A 24,109-nucleotide genomic window follows, 5' to 3' on the forward strand; every position below is an offset into this window, starting at 1 on the left:
ACGCTGGCGTAGTAGGGGGAGAGGTGATACTCCCACGTGGCGCGTCCCAACTGGCGGATAGGGGGGTCCTAACCGGCTTGCCGGCGGACTTGAGGGAAATAAAGTATCTCTCGCGGACCAAACACACAACCCCCTGTGGGTGGGGGACGCAAACGAAGAATACACCCACGGTATCCCCTGCCTGTCGTAAGATGCGATTAAAAGGGGCGACCAAGGGATGATTGTCTTGGGACCACGAAACTACTTGCGATTAGTATCACCACGCGGAGAGCATCATGGGTCGCTTTTACTTATTAGGTACCAAATAGGTTTGTGATTAGTAGCACACAGGAGCACCGTGCGGTCGGCTTTTGCAGTACCTGTGATTAGTACACCATATGAGCAGGACCATGAGATGATAGCTACCATGGTTCTGCCTTGCCTGTGATTAGTACCCACTATACAAGGAACACCACGGGATAGGGGAAGGACCCTGTGGTTAGTACTCTTATGTGATGAACACCATAGGTTTGCGTTGCCTTTAAATGGCGCCGCAATGTGAGAAAAACATAGGTCTGTATTATATGTCGAATTTCATAACCTCTGAGTAGTTCAATAATGTGTGGAATACCGCAAGTCTCTGCTACATTTGATTAGTACCGCAACAGGACAAATACCATCGTTCTACTTTCCTAGCGATCAGTACCGTTATGAGGGGCCGATAACTTAGATTTTGGACCCCCTGCAAGCATCATCGATTCAGTGTTATGCTATAGCAGCAGTCCCTTGGTCAGTAATCCTATTCTTTTACGTCAGTTTGTGTGAATGTAATGCATTGCGGGTCGCATCCACTGATTGTTTTACATTCGTGACCATCCGTTCATTCTTCGTTCTCACGCTTTGAATTCTGGACAGTGGAGAATTTTAGACTTTTAATTCGTCATTCCATTTCGTCTCATTTCGTACCATTAGGGGCCGAAGACCTCGATGTTAGGCCCCTTTAAACAACAATCATCATCATCACCATCATCAAGTCTAAGAGTGATGTTACTATTGTGTTTTACAGACACTGGATGATAAAGAACTATAGACGGATTTTCGCGAACAGTATAACCACTTTCCTCTGTAATAAAAAGTCGTGCAAGACGTGTGAACTTTGTTGATTACTATTCAAGTCTGTGTTAATATTACAAGTAATGTTGACATGATGATCATCTTATAGTGTTATAATTTCGGTATGAGTTCTCTTGATGAAAATCCAAGTAATAGACCAATCGAATCAGGTTGTGATTTGAAGTTAATCTTAAATGATGACTCAATAACACATTTATGTGCGAAGTTGCTTACAGTAATTGAGAACTTGTAATTATTATTACTCTCTTCAGTAAACTGTTCAATTAACGTATTTTTAATGTAGCCATGAAATCGTCTACTAAATAACTGCCTGATGGTAGTGTTAGCATATACTCATAGTAATACAACTTGTTTACACCATCAGGAACATTATAGATTTTATTGTAGATTCCAAACGACACAAGTCCAGCACTATGTAGCTGATAACCGAGTTCGATTGGCGGATTGAATTAGACAGTTGTTTCAGATCCTTCACCGAGTACCGCGATCATTCTTTCACCGTTACTCAATACGTGCACAATAATGTCCTTTTTCTACTGTCTGGGTTTGACATAAGAACATAAGACTTAATCATCCGCACATGCGTGTACTGAATTTTATCACACAGTTTTTATTGTAAACATTGTCTGCATTGCTTCCGAAATAACGTATGAGTTCAAATGGAGGAGGTATGTCTCCATAGCTATCGAAATACCATACTTTAGGTCTACGTTTTATGTAGACAACGTATAAAGTTCCACGCACTCGACTGTTGCCTCAGATAAATACAGCACTCTCACGTTCACGTGGGCGTGCTGGTAGTTGATCGCGCATAGGCACACCTCGAAATTAATGAATCCAAGTTGTTTAGTAAACGTAAAAGCTTCTTCATGGGTTAGAGCTCGATGTTGCAGTGCATTCATTAGACGTAATTTGGTTATATGTAGATGCCAAGCCCTTTTTGTATGGCGATAGCTTCATGTGTACGCCTTTGCCTCGTAATGCAATTGCCTCCATTGCCTTGTTATGACGTTCACTCTCTTTCAACTGTTGTTTCGCTTTTTCTACTGCCTTAACAGTTCTTGCTACAACACAAGCACCACCCGGCAAAGACCCTAAAGCTCTTAGTCCAGCAAACAGCGCAGGAAGAAATCCTCCTCGTTTTGGTACAGGAGTAATTGTTGCTCGTTCACAAAACATTGCTCTCCACTTTGGAGGAATTTTCGCTCTTGCTGCGCGAAGTGACTTAGTAACGGCTAAACGCGGATTGTATTCCCCACGAATAGATTTTAGTGCAGCCTTTACAGCACCTTTCCATCCAACAGTTTTAGTTTCCTTCTTCATTTCGTTTGGATATCGTTATTTAACCATTCTCTACACGACTTTACTCGTGAAGAGCAAATTATGAACTGACAGTTACTTGTTTCGGTTGATATATATATTACTATTGCCTACTTTCTTCATCTGTTACCATGAAGGTTTTAAAACAATAAGACACACTACCTACAAGAAGACGCTATGGAACGTTGTTTCCTTTAACTCTTCGATGTATTGTGTCAGGCCCATCGGGATGTGTAAAGTCAAATCTTTAAATGGCATAAGTTTCGAGAATATTTATGTTTTCGCGAAGTCACTCTATCAACCGCTGTATACTATTCTACAAATTGTAATGCACTATCTAGTTAAAGATGGATTAAAGTATTTTCAAATTAATTCACGTCAGGGAGTACCATCATCGGATAATGTGCTTTCCAATTCTCTCATGATATTTGACGACGTCACAACAGAAGAGCAAAACTTATTCGTGCATACTTTAGTATGGGGCGACATAAATACATAGATTGCATCTATTTATGTCAAACCTATTCTCTTGTGCCTAAGCAGTTAATACGCGACAACGCAAATATTATTGTGCTATGTCGGCAAAATGACCGCATGTGTATTATGGTCATGTTAACACTAATATGAAATTTTATGACTTTAAACCTATGTGTGCTACATGTTAGTCATTACATCGTTACGGATTTTTGGATACTGATAAAAAGCGATGTTCATTATGGACGTTATCGCATGGGATTTGATCATTTATATCATTAACACAGCGTTACAATAACCACTTGATCAGAAACCACCTTAATGTCAACATCCAGCAAAGAGATTACAAAACATATAATCCGTGCTCGAAACAATATCCGTCGAAAATTTAAAGAGCTTAAACGAATTCAAGCAGACACTGATTTCTTCTTGAAAATGCGTCTAGGTGAACCACTGAAAATATTTTTAATTCTACTTCATTGCCCCAGTCTACTACAAGTTTTGTTTCTCTGCAAAACATCATATGATAAAGAGAAGAATGAACAAGAAAAGCATGAAGAAGAAGAGAAGCATCAACAACAAAAGCATAACGAAGAGGAGAAGCAGTATAAGGATGAAGAAGGGGATGGCGAAGGTGAGGATGAGGAAGGAGAACTTAACGATTCTTCACCATCTAAGCGACGACTGTTTCTGGATAGGTAATGCAAATGTTAACATTAATTGACAGAGACTCATCGTAAAGGGTGTTACTTGTGAACTTACTAAAGGACGCTTAGAATTCTTTTCTCACGTATACCTGATAAGGATGTAACCTTACAAGATGATCTTAAAAATATAAAGCAATACATTTTGCTACTGACGCAACACGACGTAATTACAAGACGACAGAAGCTGTATATGCATATAAGAGTTACAAGTATCGGGAGTTTACTTCTAAGCTGTTTCCTTCACATCAACCACCTTCATGTGGTCTTCATGTTATCTGGAAGCATTTGTTTTGCCGTATATAGACGTAAGATACTTGAATGATCCTAACTTACTCGTTGAATGATTACATCTTCTAAGAGCTTCGTATGATGCTGGTCACACAGGTCATGAATCAGAAATTCTAGAAATAGAGAGAATTACGACATGCGGGTATTATTTAGTAATGGCTTGTCATGATAGGCATCGCACACGAATTACATATACCAGCACGTTGCACCTACTGTCGCAGACGCGTTATTACACATGGAAAAGATAATCTCTGGCAAGCAGACTTAGTAGAAATGGTTCTGTATGCTTCTAGCAGTAAGGCGTTTAATTATAGACTTACTGTCATCGATCTGTACTCTAAATTTGCTTTTGCACAACCTGTGCATCCTAAGACAACAGCTCAAGTCAGAGATGTATTTAAACATATTGTTGAACAATCGAAACGCTGCCCAAGGCTTCTTCAAACCGATCAAGGCAAAGAGTTTTACAACAAGGATTTTTTTCTTGCCTCAAGTTACTTGGCATTCATCACTGCTCTACGTACTGCAATCTCAGGGCAAGTGTTGTAGAACGTTGTAATCGTACACTCAAAACAATGATGTGGCGAGAATTTACAGCTCAAAGTTCATATCGTTGGACTGAACTGCTACCTGGTCTCGTGTCTACCTACAGTGATACACCCCATCGCACTATCGGCACAAAGCCACGTCTTGTTACAAAGAATACAACACGCTTAGATGCTATTCATCTCTGATCCGCGCCGCCATTGCTTTACAAATGGCGATTTCGTTCCCATCAATAAACACATGTCTATCTTTGCAATAGGATACACCCCTAACTGGAGCACAGAAATGTTTCAAATCAGGATTGTTAAGCTTACTAATCCAGTTACATATTTACTTCGCGACCTCAGAGGACAGCCTATTGAAGGATTCTACATCGAATAACTGCAGAATTCAAAATATCATAATCATTATTTAATCGAACGTGTTACTGTAAAACTGGTGTTTCTTACTCTCGAACACATACCTCTCCTTCCTCCTATGCCATAAGACAGGATTAAACATGTAAGTCAACATTATTTCCACTAGATAATTTAGGGCATGCTGAAGGGTAGGATTAAAACTTAAAAATTAAAACAGCACCTGGAAATACGTTTTACAAATCCTATTAATATTAGAATGTACAGTATATATTTTTTCAAGTAAATCTGTTCTTAACTTTCTTACATATAGTCTTCGTTGTTTAATGCCACTTTCTAGTAAAGTATTCTTTTTGTTGCACCGGCAACGACAAGTGATGCTCTCTTCTCAGCAACTGAAGTACTAAGTGACGACACACACTGCATAGCTTTACGATGCAGATTCTTATCAGCTATACATCTTATTTTAGGATTGTTTTGGCGATAAGCAATGTCATGCTCTTTGCAGGCAGCATCTAACATGTTAATACTAAGATCACTACGTGCCAAGCGGACGTCATGCGAGTTCCAGGGTCGCAGTACTGGTAACTGGGACGATGAATCTCAATGGGAAGAATATCAGTTACCTTACTGATGAGTCCATGCCCAGCGTGCTTCCCCGCCTTTCTCCCTACATGTTTCTTCACCTCTTCTGCGAAAACTTGTTTACTCCTTTAGCAGCCATGATAAGTTATTATAAGCGAAGACAACTCCTTAGTTTTAGGTCCGTGATACAGTTTAATGAGTTGGCAAGTAGGAAACTGTCTCACTGAATGTCTCTTAGCTACACTAAGATGAGGCATTTCTTATTCATGTGTCAGTTCGGTTTCGTCCCTTCCTGGATGTATTTGGTAAAATGGCTCGTTACTGCTTCACGTGGGACGATCCCGTAACTTCCGTAATTGTACGAATTATGGCAGTCCTTATGTTTTCTGACACGGATGGTCTAACTTGCAACAGGAAAGTTTTCTTCTCATCTCTTTGAATTGAGGAATATGTGTCGAATTTTAATAAGATATAAGATGGACTCCATGCATCTAGATGCGGAATTCTTATTGTACTGAAACCTTTTTAAACGATTCAAAGGGATATTCCACTACCATTCGCCTCCTTTCATTGCACGTTGATATTACTTCAGGTAACGATAACGTATATTCATGGTTGTTGATGTCCCTTGTTTACCCCACGGTATGAATGAAACACGATTCTCTGTGCTTAATGTGTTTGTGTTTATTCTCAACGTAATGGTCGTCAAATTACTATGTGCGTGTATTCTTTTGCGACTTCCTCCCATGTACACTCTATGGTTACTTGTGTCACCGCGAGGCTTCACTCGCTCTGTACGAATCGCAATCTGGATGGGTTTTGATGTGAATACGGGACCTGCTGATCCCATTGCCAAATTTATGTTTATGTATAAACGTGACCCTAATAAATGGGAATCGTCTTCTATCGACTTTGGTGTCGTGTTATTGAAAAATTTGAATCCTTTATGGACACCAGGACCGCTCTTCGCTCGTATTGTTTTAGCCTGACTGTAGGTGTGTACTGACGTGAGTGTAAATGGGTGGGGTATCAAGAAGGAATATCTTTGTTTGAATTTCATTTTTTTCTTATTTTTAATTTTATTTCTCTACCTGATTGTTCGTGCATTTTCATTTCGGCCTTCGCACCTATGTTAGCCTTTTGTACCGTTTCCGACCGACATGTTTTACCTTTCTTTAATGTATGCACTGCACATACTTTTGGCCCTTACAATTGATTGTGTTGTAGTTCGTGTACGTGCTCCTTTCAATCTACTCCGGAGATTCTACGAAAAATTATTTCCGTTAGTCTACTCTTTGATGCGTAAGAGTATAGCTTCTTTTTGGGGGGAGTGACAGATTGTTGTAAAAATAAGAGATATAAAAGATGAGAGGAGTGATATATGGGAGTGAAGATAAGTTGACTAGGTTAAATTAACAACTGTTGGGAAATTAGACCAGCTCTTAAGGAACTGTGTATTGCGTTGTGTTTGTGTGGGGATAATCTGATTGCAATCGCGCGCTTATAACCGGATCAACTGATTGTAATATAATTCAATTCTGAATGATGGTATTACGTACGTATAATTTTCATATTGATTATCTTTCCCTACTTTCAAATCCATTTACTTTCTCCAATTTTTATTTTATTAATTCTATAAATATTTCCTTGTTATTTGTTGAATTTCTTGGTATTTTCTTTTGAAAATGAGTCTCTTGGTATTTTTTATGCCGAGAGTCTCATCTCCAGCTCAAGGCTTGTAGCTTGTGGTCTTTCCCACTCGCGATCCGGACCTTAGTCTTTAACTAACGATGTTATATTATGTACGGCGAGCAGGATTTTGTGTGTGCAGGGTGTGGCTCAAAACTCACTTGTTCATGATATAAACTACACGCCTGAATCTCTGACAAAACAGGGTCATGATTCCACTCAGGAGACACCTTATCCCAGATCTTCTTTACAGCATTCGCAGCTATATTAACCAAAATGTCTTTCGTAACGCATTCAACTCTTCTTCAGTAAAAGTGTTTAGATTCTTTCGCATGCATAAAACTTTACGATTGTCTTTTCAACTGCGTTACACTTAGTATCGGATAGGAATGACATGATGTCTTTACAAAGGTTTCTTTCACACTGACGTCATTTCGACAATGCAATTTACATATGTTGTTCACCTCCCGACATGTACTGCAACATAACCTAACGAAAAGCATGCAAACATGTCGTTTCTACACTATGCTGGATATCTTGATTTATAAGCGTTCACTATTAAAGATAGAAAGCGATAAGGTATTCCTTTTTCTTCCCACTGCAGACCTAATTTTTTTTTCAATCCATTGGGTCTGCCTTTTGTCTTCATCTATTTCCAAACGACACATTGCAATCCGACACAGTCACCTCATTAAACACAAATTTGTTGCCGTTTACTTTGAAGCCTTGTGCATCAACTATTAATGTTCTTGTTATGATGGAATAAAGCGCTCTACTCACTATCATAGTATCTCAGAGACTAACGAAAAATTCACACTCATACTATCTCTGAAGGCTTGAGATTACTAGAGAGTACCTTGATAACGAAGAAGTTTAAACATGCATAACCATGGCGACGTCATCGCTGCGTGTTAAAAGCAGAATAATCTTAGTATCGCACGTGCTCAATCCCGTCGGAGACAGTCTGTCGGATGAGGGGACGTAAAGCCTTAAGCATAAGATCACGTCGTCATGGTTATACATGTTTAGACTTGTTCGTTACTGTCGAATGGAGACATAAGGCAATGAGCTGACCTCCTAGACCTCCTCCAAGGTGGTGTCCGGAAGGGTGTATGTCGAGAAGATCAGCTAGAGTTAAAACTATAATCCTCTGAAGTTGGGCACCTCTAAGAGAGTGTCGGGGAAGGGGGGTGTTGCCAAGGCCACTTGTTCAAAATCCGCACCGAAGTGCACGCGGTTAGGACCTGTCAAGACGGCAGCTGTCATCTTGACAACTGTTACTGATTAAGGGGGGTTATAACTGAAATTTGTGGAATTTGGGTCGAAAAATCACTTTTAGAGTTTTGTTTAAAAAATAGCTCCATCTTTTCTCTATCAGAAAATGTTATATTTCCATGCAGCGCCATTTTTAAACCTCCCAGCGGCTATTTAAAGGGAGAGCGCGTGGGATTTAATGTCCGATCCACGCCCTCTTTCTACTGAGACGCCACAGTCTTCGTTGTTGTTGTTTGTTCGGAGTTTTGAATATTGCGCGAGACATTTCCCTCCGAGGACGACAGACACTCAGCTACGCAGTCTCCTTTCATTTGTTTACTACGTAGTCAAAATAAATACTAAAATAAGAGAAATAATTTACTAGTCCAACGAAGGGAACTAAAAATGTGTTGTAAAACAGCAGATTTATTTTAGCCACACAAGTGCATTTTCGAGGTTGCATATTTTCTCTTCTATCTTTGTTTACGTGTTTAGTATCTCTTTACGTCGCGTTGTAGAAGCATGTTCCTGTTTTAATTTATATACATTTTGCACGAGAAATCTTATTCCTGAGTGATAAAATTATTTATCCAGTGAAAAGCAGTACCCTAAGTTCATTTTACTGTGTGTGTGTATAGTGTGAGTATTTTAAATTCAATGTATATAACGGGATAGTGCTTTGTTTCGAGTATATTGGTTGTTATATACATTGTTAGGTTAGGTAAACATCCTATGTTATGATGGATAAAGGACCCAGAACTTCTTATAGGTCAGGAAAGAAACGCCCTTCTAGGATAAGTCTGGCTGCAAAATTGAGATATTCATCTCGACAGCTGTTCAAATTCCGCACCCCACGTGGTTAAGATGGCAACAGTGAGTTTAGGGTCTCTCAAGATGGCTAACCTCACTGCTGCTATCTTAAGAGGTCCTTACCTTACTGACGTTCTCTTGTCCCAAAAGATGGCTTAGGTTCTGTGAAGTTGACAGCTATCAACAGCACGTGCTTTTGTTTTCAATAAAGGCCACGTGCTCATGACGTCATGTGGCTTTGACGTCATAGGGTCAATGACCTTGGCCGGGGTCAACGACCTCGGGTGCTGACTCAGCAGAAAACATGCTGAAACCAGTGATTTAGAAAATACATTGCCCTACTACTACTACTGGATTTTTCAAGTGAAAGATGGAGATAATGATAATGCCATCACAACACTGGGCGCAGCAATGGACATGAATTGAGAAGTGTCAAATGAATGTAACACATAGGCCTCCGATACGCAACCTTGCGACACCGCTACCTATTGTTTGTAAGTCTGGTATCAGATGGAAGGAAGATAAGGTTCTTCAATGAAATAAATCTTTCAAAGACCATCAATTATGATATCGACATGATATAGACTTCTGGGGTTATGCCATGTCAAGAAAATAGGCCTAAGGCATAATCCCAAAAGCCTATATTATGTCTATGAAATGGCGTATAGCTTTTAGTCTCGGGAGTGTCCGAGGACAAGTTCGGCTCGCCAGATGCAGGTCTCTTGATTTGACATCCATAGGCGACCTGCATCGTGATGAGAATGAAATGATGGTGAAGACGACACATACACCCAGACCCCGTGCAAGCGAAATTAACCAGTGAAGGTTAAAATTTCCGACCCTGCCGGAAAACGAACCCGGGACCCTTTTGACCAAAGGCCAGCACGCTAACCATTTAGCCATGGAGCCGGACATCATGTCTATAAGTACGGGCCGTGAATGCTACAATGGCAATAACGTAATATCAATCATGATATACAATGTTGCAAAGTGTGGGCTGGGAAGAGTTGAGAGAAAGGAGACAAGCTGCTCGATTATGTGGTATGTTCTGAGGTGTCAGTGGAGATATGGCGTGGAATGACATTAGTAGACGAAGAACTGTTTGTGGTATCTTTAAAAGTAGGAAAGTTAAAGTTGGATTGCAAGAGGAAAACTTGGGGCAAATATTCATTTATAGCAGGCGGAGTTAGGGATTGGAATAATTTACCAAGGGAGATGTTCAATAAATTTGCCACAGTTCACCTAGAGCCACCGGCGAGTGCAGACGTACGGAGTGGAGGGTCCCTGGAGTGGGAGAAGGTAGTGTAAGTGCGGAGTGCTGGAAGTCAGCGAGGTGCTTATAGGCAATGATTGGTGTAGAACAGTACAGGGCGAGCATAGGTGGTTGGGAGGGAAGAAAGAAGAAAGAAGAATTGAAGACAAGAGGATGTAAAATAGAACTGGACAAAATAGGAGAATTTATGCTTTCTGCAGCGGTGAGTTTGATACTGCTTTGGATCGGGGGAGTAGAACTGAACCCAGGTCCGACTTCCAGGGGAAATATGAGCTTGGAGGACATGGAAACAATCAGAAAAATCGTAAAAGAGGTGGTCGCGGAGACATGTCCCTTTGAACAAATCAAAAACATGATCAAGGAACAAACGAGGGAGTTTGAAAAAATGAAGGGGTTGTTTCAAGAAAAGGTAGAAGACACAGCGTCACAGGTGAGAAGAAATGGTGCAGAAGTTTCAGCATTAAGAGATGAGATAGGGAGATTGGAAGAGGAGATGTCGAAATTGAAAGCCGACGTAGTTGCTAACACCCGAAGTCGCAGAAATAAATGCTTATTTATATATGGAGTGCAAGAGGGGAAGAAGGAAGATAAGACGAGTATAATTTATAAAGTAGTGGACATAATTCAGGGTAAAATGAAAGTAAATTTCAGTGAAGTGGACATTGATGATGTGACAAGAGTGGGAAGACTTAGAGGTAATAGGCCTATCAAAGTGCAATTATTTTCTACATTGATGGCTGATATAGTGGTGCGTAATGCAGGTAACGTGCAAAGGGAAAAAATATGGATAAGAAGGGACATGGGAACGGAAGTGTGGAGGAATGAAAGGATCCTTAAAAAACACATGATACGGGCCAGGCAGCAGGGGTTGAATGCAGTCATCAGAGGACAGGAATTAGTGGTGACAGGCAACAACTGGAGGAGAATATGGTCGGTGAATAGACTGATGGATCTAGAACGGAGGATGAAACAAGATGAGGAGGCTAAGAGAAGTGTAGTGAATAATGGGGAAGACAAACGAGTGGAAGATAATAGGCAAGTGAAAGGTAACGAGGGTAGAAGTGTAATTATCGGAAGTATTACTGAAAGGTGTCAAGGGAGACAGAGAGAAGTGCTAAGTGGAAGTAGGAATAACGGCAAGGAAAGAGCAGTGGACGGTCAGTGCAGTGGAGAGGCCAAAGAACAAATGGGGGACGGGCGCAAGGAGAGTGAGCAACAAGAAGCTGAGAGAGCCGAGTGTGGTGGTGTAGTAAGGCAAGATCAGGGTAAAAAAGTAAGGTCAGATTTAACCCGTGAGTTTTTCGAGCAAAATCAGAGTTTGAGCGGAGGGAGAAATAGAAACTATACAGACATGAGGGGAGCTAAAGAAATATGGGGTACAAAGTGGACATGAGAGGGGGGTAGCTACTAGAAGTAAAAAACAGTAGTAGGCGGTTCGGTTACTGAAAGTAGAGTTGAGAAGCGAGAATGGTATTTATTTGTGGAGGTTGAAATGTTGTGATGGAGAAGTGGTATATAAGTTATGATATGTTATAGGGTCGAAATGTGGTGTTGGAGAAGTGGTGGTATAAGATGGTGGATGGCAGAAGGTGAGTGTAATGGTAGAAGAAGTAAAGGTGGTATATGAGGTGGAGTTGGTGTTGTATTGCTGAAATGTGATGTTGGAAAATATTGAGGGCTTGGTATTTTTGACTATGTGTTATGATTAATTTAGGAGGTGTTATATCGTTGGAATGTGGTGTGGGAGAAGTGGTGATATAAGTAGAGGTGGTATATGATGTGGAGTTGGTGTTCTATTGCTGAAATTTGGTGTTGGAAGTATTGAAGGCTCAGTATTTATGATTAAGATGGTGGATGGCAGAAGGTGAGTGTATTTGTAGAAGAAGTAGAGGTGGTATATGAGGTGGAGTTGGTGTTGTATTGCTGAAATGTGGTGTTGGAAAATATTGAGGGCTTGGTATTTATGATTATGTGTTATGATTAATTTAGGTGGTGTTATATCGTTGGAATGTGGTGTGGGAGAAGTGGTGATATAAGTAGAGGTGGTATATGATGTGGAGTTGGTGTTGTATTGCTGAAATGTGGTGTTGGAAGTATTGAAGGCTTAGTATTTATGATCATGTGTTATGATTAATTTATGAGGTGTTATATCGTTGGAATGATGTGGAGTTGGTGTTGTATTGCTGAAATGTGGTGTTGGAAGTATTGAAGGCTTAGTATTTATGATTATGTGTTGTGATTACTTTATGAGGTGTTATGTGTGGTGGGAGAAGTGGTGATATAAAATAGTGGAAGGCAGATGTATGGTTTGGTATTGAGATGGTTTATTTACGGCTGAATTCGTGGGAGTTGGGAGGTGGTATTATTGTATTGGTGTCTGGTATGGAGAGGACGAAGAAATGTGATGGTGGAGAGGTGTTGGTATGTGCGTGATTGGTATTTGTTATTCATTGCCGAAATTTTTGGAGATGGAGAGGTAATTTTATTATGGAGTGTTATGACGAAATGAAATGAAATGAAGCAATGTTAACGCGGATTGGTAAAAGTTGTGGTATGGTGGATTGGAATGCAATGACGGAATATTGTTGTTAGTATTTAGCCTTCTACTATAGGAAGTGCAATCTGAAAGATGGCTGGTTTGGTATGCAATCGTGTAATGTTGCTGTTGTAGCTTATTTTGGAGTAGGTCAGGGAACAATAAAGGTGATGAAAATGCTGAAGCAAGAAGGTTGCATGATGAGTGGGTATGTGTGAGTGACAACAAGCAGAAAGTTGCAACACCAGCAGTAGAATGTAAATATAGACCCGGCTGAGGAGGTCTGGTCTATAACTGTAGCGTTAGGTCTTTTTGTTTTTTTTGTTCATTTTATTTTGTATATGGTGGAGAGGGGTGGCTTAGGTTGGACTACGTTTATTAATTTTATTAGTTATTGATGTTTTAAGTGTGAATTTAGAATTAGACAGGGGAGTAGCTGGACGTGGCATGAAGAGACGGAGGATGACTACCGTGGTGACCTAACTTTTGAGGTCACGTTTCCGGAGTATCTGACAGGCTTCATGGCACGGCCAAGGTGTACAGTAGCAGTATTTAGTATTTATTTATTTATTATTATTGTGAACATGTACTCGGGGCGGAAAGCCTGTTATGTTCATTAATAAATACAATACAATACAATAAATTTGCAATTTCTTTGCAATCGTTTCAGAAAACGTTAGGTAAACAACGGATAGGGTACCGTATCTGCCACCTGGACGACTGCCCAACTGCAGATTGATTGATTAATTGACTGACAATCTACATTTCGAAACTGCAAACACAAGTTTGACAACAGTAAGGAAGCGTAACGGCCAACTTGTATGCTAGATAACCTATGAGCATGGTGGTTATTGGAGGTGTACGCTTCTGATTCCCATTCGTCTCCCGTCTCTCTGTAGGTACGCACGCCATGTATTTTCTGTCTTGTGGTCTGAGTGTAATGGTGGGTCTTGGTTGTCCCAGATGACTTTTGACTTCTATCCATGTGCAGTAGTTAGTTGGAGATAAGTGAATTATACCAGGTGTGTATGTATACGATCGAGGAACGACGCAATGGTTATAAATATGTGAGTAGCCCTGTTAGCTTTTTCCGGTTTACCTTCGAAGTGGTTGGCTTCTCGTTATTTCTTAATGTTCGAATTAATTTGTTTTGTACTGTGCATCTCGGACGTATTGCGGCTGCTTGTGAAGGTTTATTCTGTGCATTGTGCTGTTTCTCTTAAGATGTTCTACATCAGGAAATTGCAGTTTCTTGCGTTTTACACCGTGTCGAAAGGAGTCCGAGTCTTGTACACCTCCAACTTTATCCCGTACTTTACGTGATAGGAAATAAGGTAAGCTTTATTATTCAGTTCGTATTTAAACATAAAATTTCCAATTTCCAGATTATTCAGTTCCTCAGCCGACTATAAGTTGTCTACATTAAATATATCTCAGGTGACATTCTTAGTGATAATATATGCAAATTTTTTCCAACATGGTACCGAATTGACTCTGAATAGCTTCCTCAGGCGCTGTAGTATGCATTAGCACCAAAATGTATTGGCACACATACCATTATATACAAATTCCTCACAAATAACGGTGATGCTAAGACACTGGTCTATTTATTGAAATGTGCAGTAGTAAATATAAGGTTCTTCGAGTATAGTTGGTTTCTTGCAACATAGAGAAATGTTTACAAAACAAAATCAGTTGCTCTACACATGAAAAAATATTGGCACACCTGTACACAAACGAAATTAAAGTCTCTGTAATTCACGTAACTCAAGTCTAGTAGGCTATGTGCATACCGTTGGCACTGATGACAGTTTGTAGGCATCTTGGCATGGAGTGAACCATGTTGCAAGTTATCTCTCCTGAGATCATTGACCATTCCTTCTACAACACCGTCTGAAACTCGCGCTTCTCTGTAGAACGACATTTTCAAACTTTTGTCTCCAAGTGGTTTCAGAGATGCTCTACTGGGTTAAGACTAGGGCTCTGTGTGGAGTGAAAGCTCGTCTTGGTGCGTTATACAGTAACCACTTCCACGTTCACAGGTCGTTGTCTTGCTGAAAGTAAGACCCGGTTTCTGTGCACTGCTACATAATTGGCCTCGCAACACATCGGTATATTTACGATAATAATCGCCAAGTCAGCAAGACCAGAAGTTCCCATGCATCCCCAAACCGCTATGCTTCCCCCCCATGTTTTACTGTAGGTAGGGCATGTTGTGATTGGAGCTCTGTATTTGGTTTGTACCACACTTGTACATTTCCATCAGATCCATACAAGTTAAATTTCTATTCGTCAGAAAGTATCACAGAATTCCAAAATTCAGTCGATTTATTGACATAATCTTTGGTGAACTTGAAGTGTTTTCTTTGATTAACTTCCAAAATAAACGGTTTCTTTCTGGGAGATCACCCATGAATATTAGCTGCATTCAAATATTCCTAATAGTTTGAGGACTGACTTGTTTGTTGGACGTTGACTGGATCTCCGATACAATCAACCCTGCATTTTAAAGAACTCTTTTAGTGCATGACGAACTATGCTTTGACTCTCCTTACATGTAAGAACTCTCGGACATCCAGATCTGTGTTTATTGTCTGTTGTACCAGATAACATTTACCCTGCGAATGCAAGTTAACCACCTTGGTGCGGAATGGCACAGAATGTTCCTTCGCCTTTGGATTCATTGTTACAAGTGAACGACCCATACACTGGCATCAGGTAAGCGACTGAACTCTTTGTCAACTCAGATTGCACAAATCTGGTACACACCGCACTGTCTGTAAAGCTCAATAACAAACGACGTACAGTTTGCCAAAACCCTAATTTAATAGATTACATGTGTTTAGCAAATAGTTTAATATACAAATTATTTCCTTTGTTGAGTAAGGGTTAATTGTATACATATAATGTTTCTAGTATTTATACAATTGTATTATATGCAAGAAGGTGTCTGTGCCAATACTTTTTGGTGCCAGTGTACATGCTGTTCCAACAGAAATTCAGAATTGCTTTTGCACTGTGAGTTCTGAATTCATGCTGTTCTACTACATTCAGAACCATTTCAGAGCCAATGCCAGCAGTGCACGTTCAATATCAGGGACTGCATGTTCTATACATGCACATTTGATTACACCAGTAAATTGTGTGACTACATGCAGTACTTCTCATTGGAATAGTAAGGTTTTCCATCATCAATTGTTTAACATTTTGTAACAATTTGTAGATGGCGTTGATACAGTTCACAAATGCCATTTACTAATTCCAACAAACAATCAGTTCTGGTAGCATTCTGATTCATATAAGCACATTATAATAATTTTGAAGGAGTTCATAGCCAGTTCGGAACTGTTTGTTGTAACGAGGTAGTTTATAGCCGGTTCAGAACTGTTTGTTGTTACAAAATAGTTTATAGTCAGTTCAGAACTGTTGTAACAAAGAAGTTCATAGCTATTTTGATACTCTTTGTTGTAATGGACATACATTATAACCTACTGCATAATCAGTAATGGTTGCAACTTTTTGGATAACATTGCCAATGAGTACCTGGCTGTCCTATATTTTTTTTGCAAGCTGGTTTACGTCACACTCTCACAGATTGGTCATGTGGCTACGATAGGATATGAAAGGGCTAGGAGTGTGATGGAAGCGTCTGTGGCCTTAATTAAGGTATAATGGGACGGTGCGGGGACTGTGTCTTCACAGTGGCTAAAAGCAGATTATTTGCCCTGCAAGTTGAGAAAGAAATGAATAGTTTCGAAGGCTTGGTTGTAGAATTTCTTTTTGTTACAATTGGCTTTACATTGCACTGACACAGATCGGAATTATGTTAATGATGGGATAGGAAAGGGCTAGCAGTGGGAAGGAATTTGCAGCCCTAGAGACAGTTTTCTGTGTTTTCCCATTTTCACAGCAAAGAAATGCTGGGACTCTACCTTACTCAAGGCCACAGTCGCTTGCTTCCCACTCCTAGCCATAATGCCGTAAGTCCTATCTGTGTCAGTGTGATGTAAGCAAATCGTAAAAAAAAAAAAAAGGTACATCAAACCAGTCTTTGGACTCCAGAGTAGTGGGCAATATTTAAGTTGCATAGTCACAGGCTTTTCACAAGGGTTGTGCAAATTAATCCCTTTCTGTGGGTGTGGGATATTCTTTCATTGAAAATGTTTATCCCTGAGTTCCAGGTAAAACTGGAGGTCCTCTGGCTATGAGCACAACATCATCAGTCACCTGAAACTACAGCCTGGACTACAAAACAGCAACAATAGTGTTTGTTGCTCATGTTTCAGTGCAAGGTCTGTGGACATACTCTACATCCCAAAACAGTCTAAACCTTCACACGCTATTTAAAATGGACTTGGAAGTAAAGATCAAGGAGGAACCAACCTGCTTTGAGGAAACTTCAAAAGCTTCATGTGTGAGTATCATTCCAGGTAACTTTATAGTAATTACAATTAAACCCTGTCAGTCATTTGAGTTTGACTGGTTACATAACCCTACTTTTATCTGATCAAGAGATATCTTGCTGTCTATTCATGAGGCACAGATATATTTGTATACTAATGTCAAATTGACTATGTAACATTTTTATGATTATACAAATGCAGAATTTCCAGGTATGCACTTTTTATTTGGCACAGCATGTCTGAAAGCTGAAGAAGAATTGGGTTTATCTTCATCTCCCTTTGTTTTCTAAATCTTGTCATGAAAAATGGCAGTCTGAGTAGCTCAGGTTGTGGGGGGCTTGCCTTCTGGTTTCAAGTTGGCGTATTAAATCCTTTATCACCCTGATGATATTAAAGGTGCTCAAATACATTAGCCTCTTACAGAAATGATGTTCGTCATCTTAGTGTTTCGAAGCTAGTTTGCACAACATGGAATCAATAAGTGTTAGACCGGTGAGTGGGTGGTCTTCCTCTGCTTCGATAATTTACTGTAAGTAGAGAAAATCATAGACACGAATTCAAGGACGATAACACTAGACTCATCAGAGTGGGATGTGTCAGACCCTATGCAGTTATCAGACTGTGCCACATAAGAGGCTTCTGATAAGTTCACCTGCATACACCCCAGCATAAGTGGGTAGGGTCTGACACATCCCACTCTGATGAGTCTAGTGTCAGGCCTAAGACGAAATGCTGGTTAATAGAGCAAACACCTGAAAAGCCATACATCTAATTTTTGATCTAATTTTTGATATGCTCTGTTGGGGAAAAATATCTAATTCCCTCCATGGGAATTTAGAATCCCATTTCAATTTACAAAGTTTGGTCTTTTTTTGAACACACTTCGTAAGAATAACCAGTTAAACTTTTCATAAGTGCACATTATTTTTTAAAGTGTTCCATTACAAAAAACATTATCAAGAAGTGCATGTGTTAAAAGTAATGGTATATATTGATGATGTCTTATGCATAAATGAATAATGCTAAACCTTAAGATATGGGGAATATTGATTTGTGCTGTAGAAAACGCTGATAAAGTGAGTTGGTGCTCTGAAACATGTACATGTGAAAATTAGAAACTGATAATATATCGACAGGGCAGACCAAACCATCACCTGTAGTATATTATGTGCTGGATGTCATTCATTGTTATTGGAAATAGTGGATAGTTGTTGGGATTGGAACCTTGTATTCATTATTTTTCCCCTTGGATAGTTTCATGATTGGTTACATAACACTAATTATTTTCAGTGTAAATTAACCGAGCGAGCCCTGTTCTTTAAAGAATGAGCACCTTTGTTTTATTGATGGTTATGAATTTCATGTTTTTTGTCCGTATTGAACTGAGAATAATATATAAGTAATAATAATAATAACGTAAATGTTTCCACCTTTTCAATACAATATATTCACAAAATTACAAAATTATACGGTACTAGTTTCGACCCATCTAGGGGTCATCATCAGCCGTTTACCCACAAGGCCCCAGTAAGATTTCCAATGAATTTGGGATATCAGTACCTGAAGCTTAGTGCTGATTCTGAATCTTATCAGTGCTATGGACTCTTTTCCTTAGGTAAAACTACTGCAGTGACATTTAGGTTACTGTTCATGATAAAATTACGGACTGTAACTGGTCGCTTCCTTTTCGCCTAAAATCTTGATGGGATTGAGTCCATTAATGTGGTATTGATAATTCTAATTTATTCTGTTTGGCACGAACACATTTAAATTAACCTTAATATGGGGAGCTTGCCCATTATTGACTTTTACTCGTCTTATCTCTTGTTTGAAAAGGTTTTGTAACATTGATGGTCAAATTTGATAATTGGATTTTCCACTGTCACAATACTCTTAAGGATTCCTAAAGTGTTGCTTTTGAGATTGCATAGAGGGATAAATCTAGGGGAGTATTATACTTATTCTCTGTTAGGGTCAGGATAGTGAGATGGTTAAGTACTCCATTGAAATGAAAAGTCACCTTATACTGTATTTAAAAGCCAGTTAATGGCAAAATAGTTGACCACCTCTTTTTTCACCATGATATTACAACACTGGTATCACCTGAATTGTGTGTGTGGCTGTAGGTACTGCAACAGCTTTATTATTATTATTATTATTATTATTATTATTATTATTATTATTATTATTATTATTATTATTATTATTATTATTTTAAATGCTGTTTGTTCTGGAATCAACCTATAGAGATCTTTTGCCCCTAGTTGCATCACATAATATGGAGCTGCATGTAATTGGAACGGAGGAAGTGTAGAGTGTTGAATGTGAGGAAAGGAATGTTAAGGATGACACAAACACGCAGTCCCCAGGCCAGGGATATTAATAATTTACAATTTAAATCCCCTGATCCAGCCAGGAATTGAACCCGGGGCCATCGGGTAATAGGCGGGCGTGTTGCCCCTGACACGGTGGGGCCAGCTTTATTAATGTTCTATAAAATCTAGCACAACTGTAGGAATGTTATAACAGCCTTATTATTGCTATCTTTTTAGAAACAAATTCCTGCAGAATTTCATTAATTTAGTTTAGGAGCAAGTCTACTGTAGAGGTTTAGAGTGATTGGGCAGGCTATGATATTAATGTGATAAAAGAATTGTGGTAAATATTAGTTTAACTACAGTGCTATCCCTAAGCCATCCTAATGGGTGACTTGCCCTGACATGTTTACAGACTTCCCAGCTAACATAACCTAGATATGCACAAGTTACATACTGTAAATCTGTTTGGTTAAATTATCAATCATAATTTTCAGCATATATACATCAGAGTTTAAATGTTTAGAGGTTTTGAATGATGTCACAGACCAGTATGGCTCTCCAGAACAATGGAATAGTAATCCCCAGTATTGAATGGTTATGAATGAGCAGTAGAACACTAGAAGCTCAAAATCCTCTGTTGTCTTGTTCAGGGTAAAAATACTAAAATAGTTTAGTTTTGCAGTTACTGTTATCCATCTATTAATATGAATGCCTTTAGGGTAATAAATTGAAATATTTCATATCCATTTTAGTACATAGTATACCTCACCTAGCCACTCATTCATGATACCCAGCTGACAAAAATTCTAGGGAAAACACTGCACTACTTAGAGAAGAAGCTGTTAGGACAGGATCAATTGACATGGAAAGCTCCATCATTCTAGTCCATGGACTGATAAGCCACACAAAACAGTAATAAATGTAATCTATATGAAAAAATTGTAACAACTGTGTATCTATATATTGATTATTTTGACAGCATTTCCTTTTTATTATCCATTTCAGGTGTAATAATGATACCTAAATATATTTTAGCTTAGGGGTCTTGCCTTTCTTTCTGTTGTCTTTTGAATTCTTGTAACTGAAAAACTACTGGATGTATATGAACCCACATTTAGAATCCTCTTATCCGTGGATAGTGTTTAGGTTCAATATCATATCGACATCCATGAATTGACTGGGGATTTATGTGAAGACTGAAACAGTAATTTTACTCTCCCAAAAAATATACATGGCCAACTGTACTTGAAATCTACCAACCTAACTGGAAATCTAGTTGTAAAACTTTCTGCTCATGTACACTATTTTGATAGGAGGATTAATGAGGGAGATGTGTTTTCAGAATGTCTTACCGTCTTAATTCCTAAAGCACATAGCCTGTGAGAAACTTTCTTTCTACCTGAGGCGAACTTCACATTTATTGTAAATCACTTAGATTTAAGCAGTTTTTATATTCACATTAAACAGTAGACGTGGTGTCGTAATACCACTTTGAGGAGTGATGTGTCAGACTGTTCATGAGAGTGAATGCTACTGGGACAGTCATCAGCATCGTCCTTCGCATTTTCAGAAGTCACCGATGTGGACTAGTCACCTCACCTGACAATGTTCTCAACCTCACAAATCGTCCAACTCTTTCCACGATACACTTCCACCACCCGTGTTAATGGCCAGTCAGTCCAGTTCTCCCCATCAGCTGCAGCCAGCACCACATCCCCTTCTCCAGTGTTTATAGACATCGTATTCAGCTCCTGGATCAACTGACTTAGGTACTCCTCTCAAAATCTTGTTGCAACTGCAGTAGAAATCAAAATCTCCTTGACAAGTTCACAGAATCCAGTTGATCTAAGTCTAGTATTCCCATGCATTTGAAAGAAGAAACAAAATCAGAGTCTGCAGTGCCAGGAGAAACACAGGTGAACACATTTGATGTAATCTAATAGTTTGATGACTTTTCCTGTTAATGGAAATTCTAACAAGCTGCTGAATAGACTTCATTGAGCAACTCCCCATTTTAAAGCAGACATTTTGAAGATCCTTGGAAAGATGTATAGTGAGATTTCCAATATTTACAAATGATTTTCATATATTGTTCATGTAGTTTGAAATTTTATGCTAGGTGACATATAGCAGCTATCATTGTTTCAAGTCCCTCCATTGCATTGAACCTGGTGACTGGTTTCTTCACTGTTACTGCTACCTTATCCTAACTGGATTTAGGCTGTGAGCATTGCTATATTCCTTTTGTCATGTGCTAAAGTGCTCCAACCCATTTCTTCAAAATATTGATCAGAGATGTCCGTCTTCTTCTAATTCCTCTTTTACCTAAATTTTTTCCTCAAAATATTTGTTACAGATTGTCATTTTTAGGAGTCCTCATAATGTGATACATGTGTTTCAGCTTCTTGAGATGAACTGTCTTGATAAGCTGAGGTCGACAGCTTGTTGTGTGGGGTACCCCACTGTCGGCAGCCCTGAAGATGGTTTTTATGGTTTTCCATTTTCATATCATTAATATGCTGGGGCTGTACCATAATTAAGGACATGACTGCTTCCTTTCTACTCCTAGCCCTTTCCTATCCTTTTGCAGGCATAAGACCTATCTCCCTTGGTGCAACATGAATATAATCCACAGGAATTCCACAAATTGCCATTATACGTCCACATCTTAAAATTTTAATTCTCTTTTCTCTGGGTAATAATATATATAGGGCTCTACAGTATTTAGTAGGGTGGGGAGGACACAGCACTTTGTTTTTCTCTTTTTGAGCTTTATTATGATATCATTTCAGGACTGGAGTTGCCACATGCTAATGAAGATGAACTCTGCTTTCTCCATCCAGCATTTGATTTCAGCATAATGGTCCTATGTTACTCCCTAGATATACCATATTTTTCTACCCTGTCTGCCTGTATGTCGTGCATCAGAAACATTCCCGATGGTGTAAGTTCCTTTTTTACATTGCTTTGGATGTGTTGAGGACAAAGTCACAACCTAGGGGACAACTTTTGCAAATTGTCGAGAACACTCATTTAAGTGCAGGACAGGAAGTGCGCTGTAGTGGAAGCTGACAAGTACTAAAATTGAGCATACATAGGAGAGTATATGTGAGGATATTGTACAGTGCACGCCTTATGAAACATACTAACTCATCTTAAATTATAGTATTGCTGTTAAGAAGCCTTTCACAAATACTTCCAATAATTACACACATAACTGCAAGTCACGCATAACTCAGTATGTTAATCAGTTGATAGAAGACTATGGATCATTCACTGTCACTATATCTAGGCATACTGAATCTCATAGAAAATTCCCCTCAAACTGTTTCATCATATTCTCTATCCATGCCTATTTCACTTCCGCTGGCAGTCTCTCTTGCGGTTTCAGTATTGCTTCCATCGCTGTCACTATTTCTCTCCATTTCACTTCCCACATTTATGTTGACAATGATCCAATAAAACCTCTGTTGAATTTACTGATCTTCAAATTTATTTACGTTCTCATAAATTTTACTTCCAGTCCTCACTTGTAATAGAAGCAATTTGTTTACCAAAAATTATAGAAATGCTTCCATTCTCAACATCATCTTTTGTTCCCACTTGCCCATATCAGCATAATGAGATTCAATTCTGGTTGATATGGATAAAGCTGTAATACAGTATGACCTTGTTTGGCTTAAATACAGTCTATTTTATAACTGCACTGGACTGGCTTGTTCATTTCGATTGATGGATATAACCGGGTTCAAAGCATATCCTCTTGGAAACAAATTGCAGTCTCCGTTAACCAGGACACAATTTCTCACATGTTATTGTTTTAAAGTCATCAGTCCAAAGACTGATGTGATGCACCTCTTGATGTCCTCCTATAATGTGGTGTCCTTTTCATCTCTAGATAACTACTACATCCTACATCTGCTCTGATCTGCTTGTCATATTCATATCTTGTTCTACCCCTGCTGTTCTTACTGAATACAATTCTCTCAAAAAACAAACTGAACAAGTCCTGGGTGTCTTAAGATATGTTCTATCATTCTATCTCTTCTTGCCAAATTGATCTCTCACCAATTTGATTCCGTATCTGTTCATTCATGATTCGATCTACCCAGCTCACCTTCAGCATTCATCTTTAACACTATATTTTAGGAGCTTCTTCTGTTTTTTTCCTGAGCTAGTTATCGTCCATATTTTCCTTCCATACAACACCTGCTCCAGAAAATGTGTTCAGAAACATCTAAGTAATCCATTTATCACTGAAAGATGCATATTTGTTCTCAAGCTAAACACAGCAAGTGCCTGCGCCCCATAATCCCTCAGTTGTGTTTACCCTGTTGTAGTGTGCGGAGTGTAGCTTCATGGTGATCGTGACAACATAATGGCACAACGACACCATTTGGATCCCGTTTTGCAGGGTAGAATACTTGGCCACCTGGA

This window comes from Anabrus simplex, chromosome 10 (assembly GCF_040414725.1).
Source record: "Anabrus simplex isolate iqAnaSimp1 chromosome 10, ASM4041472v1, whole genome shotgun sequence".
NCBI classification, from domain to species: domain Eukaryota; kingdom Metazoa; phylum Arthropoda; class Insecta; order Orthoptera; family Tettigoniidae; genus Anabrus; species Anabrus simplex.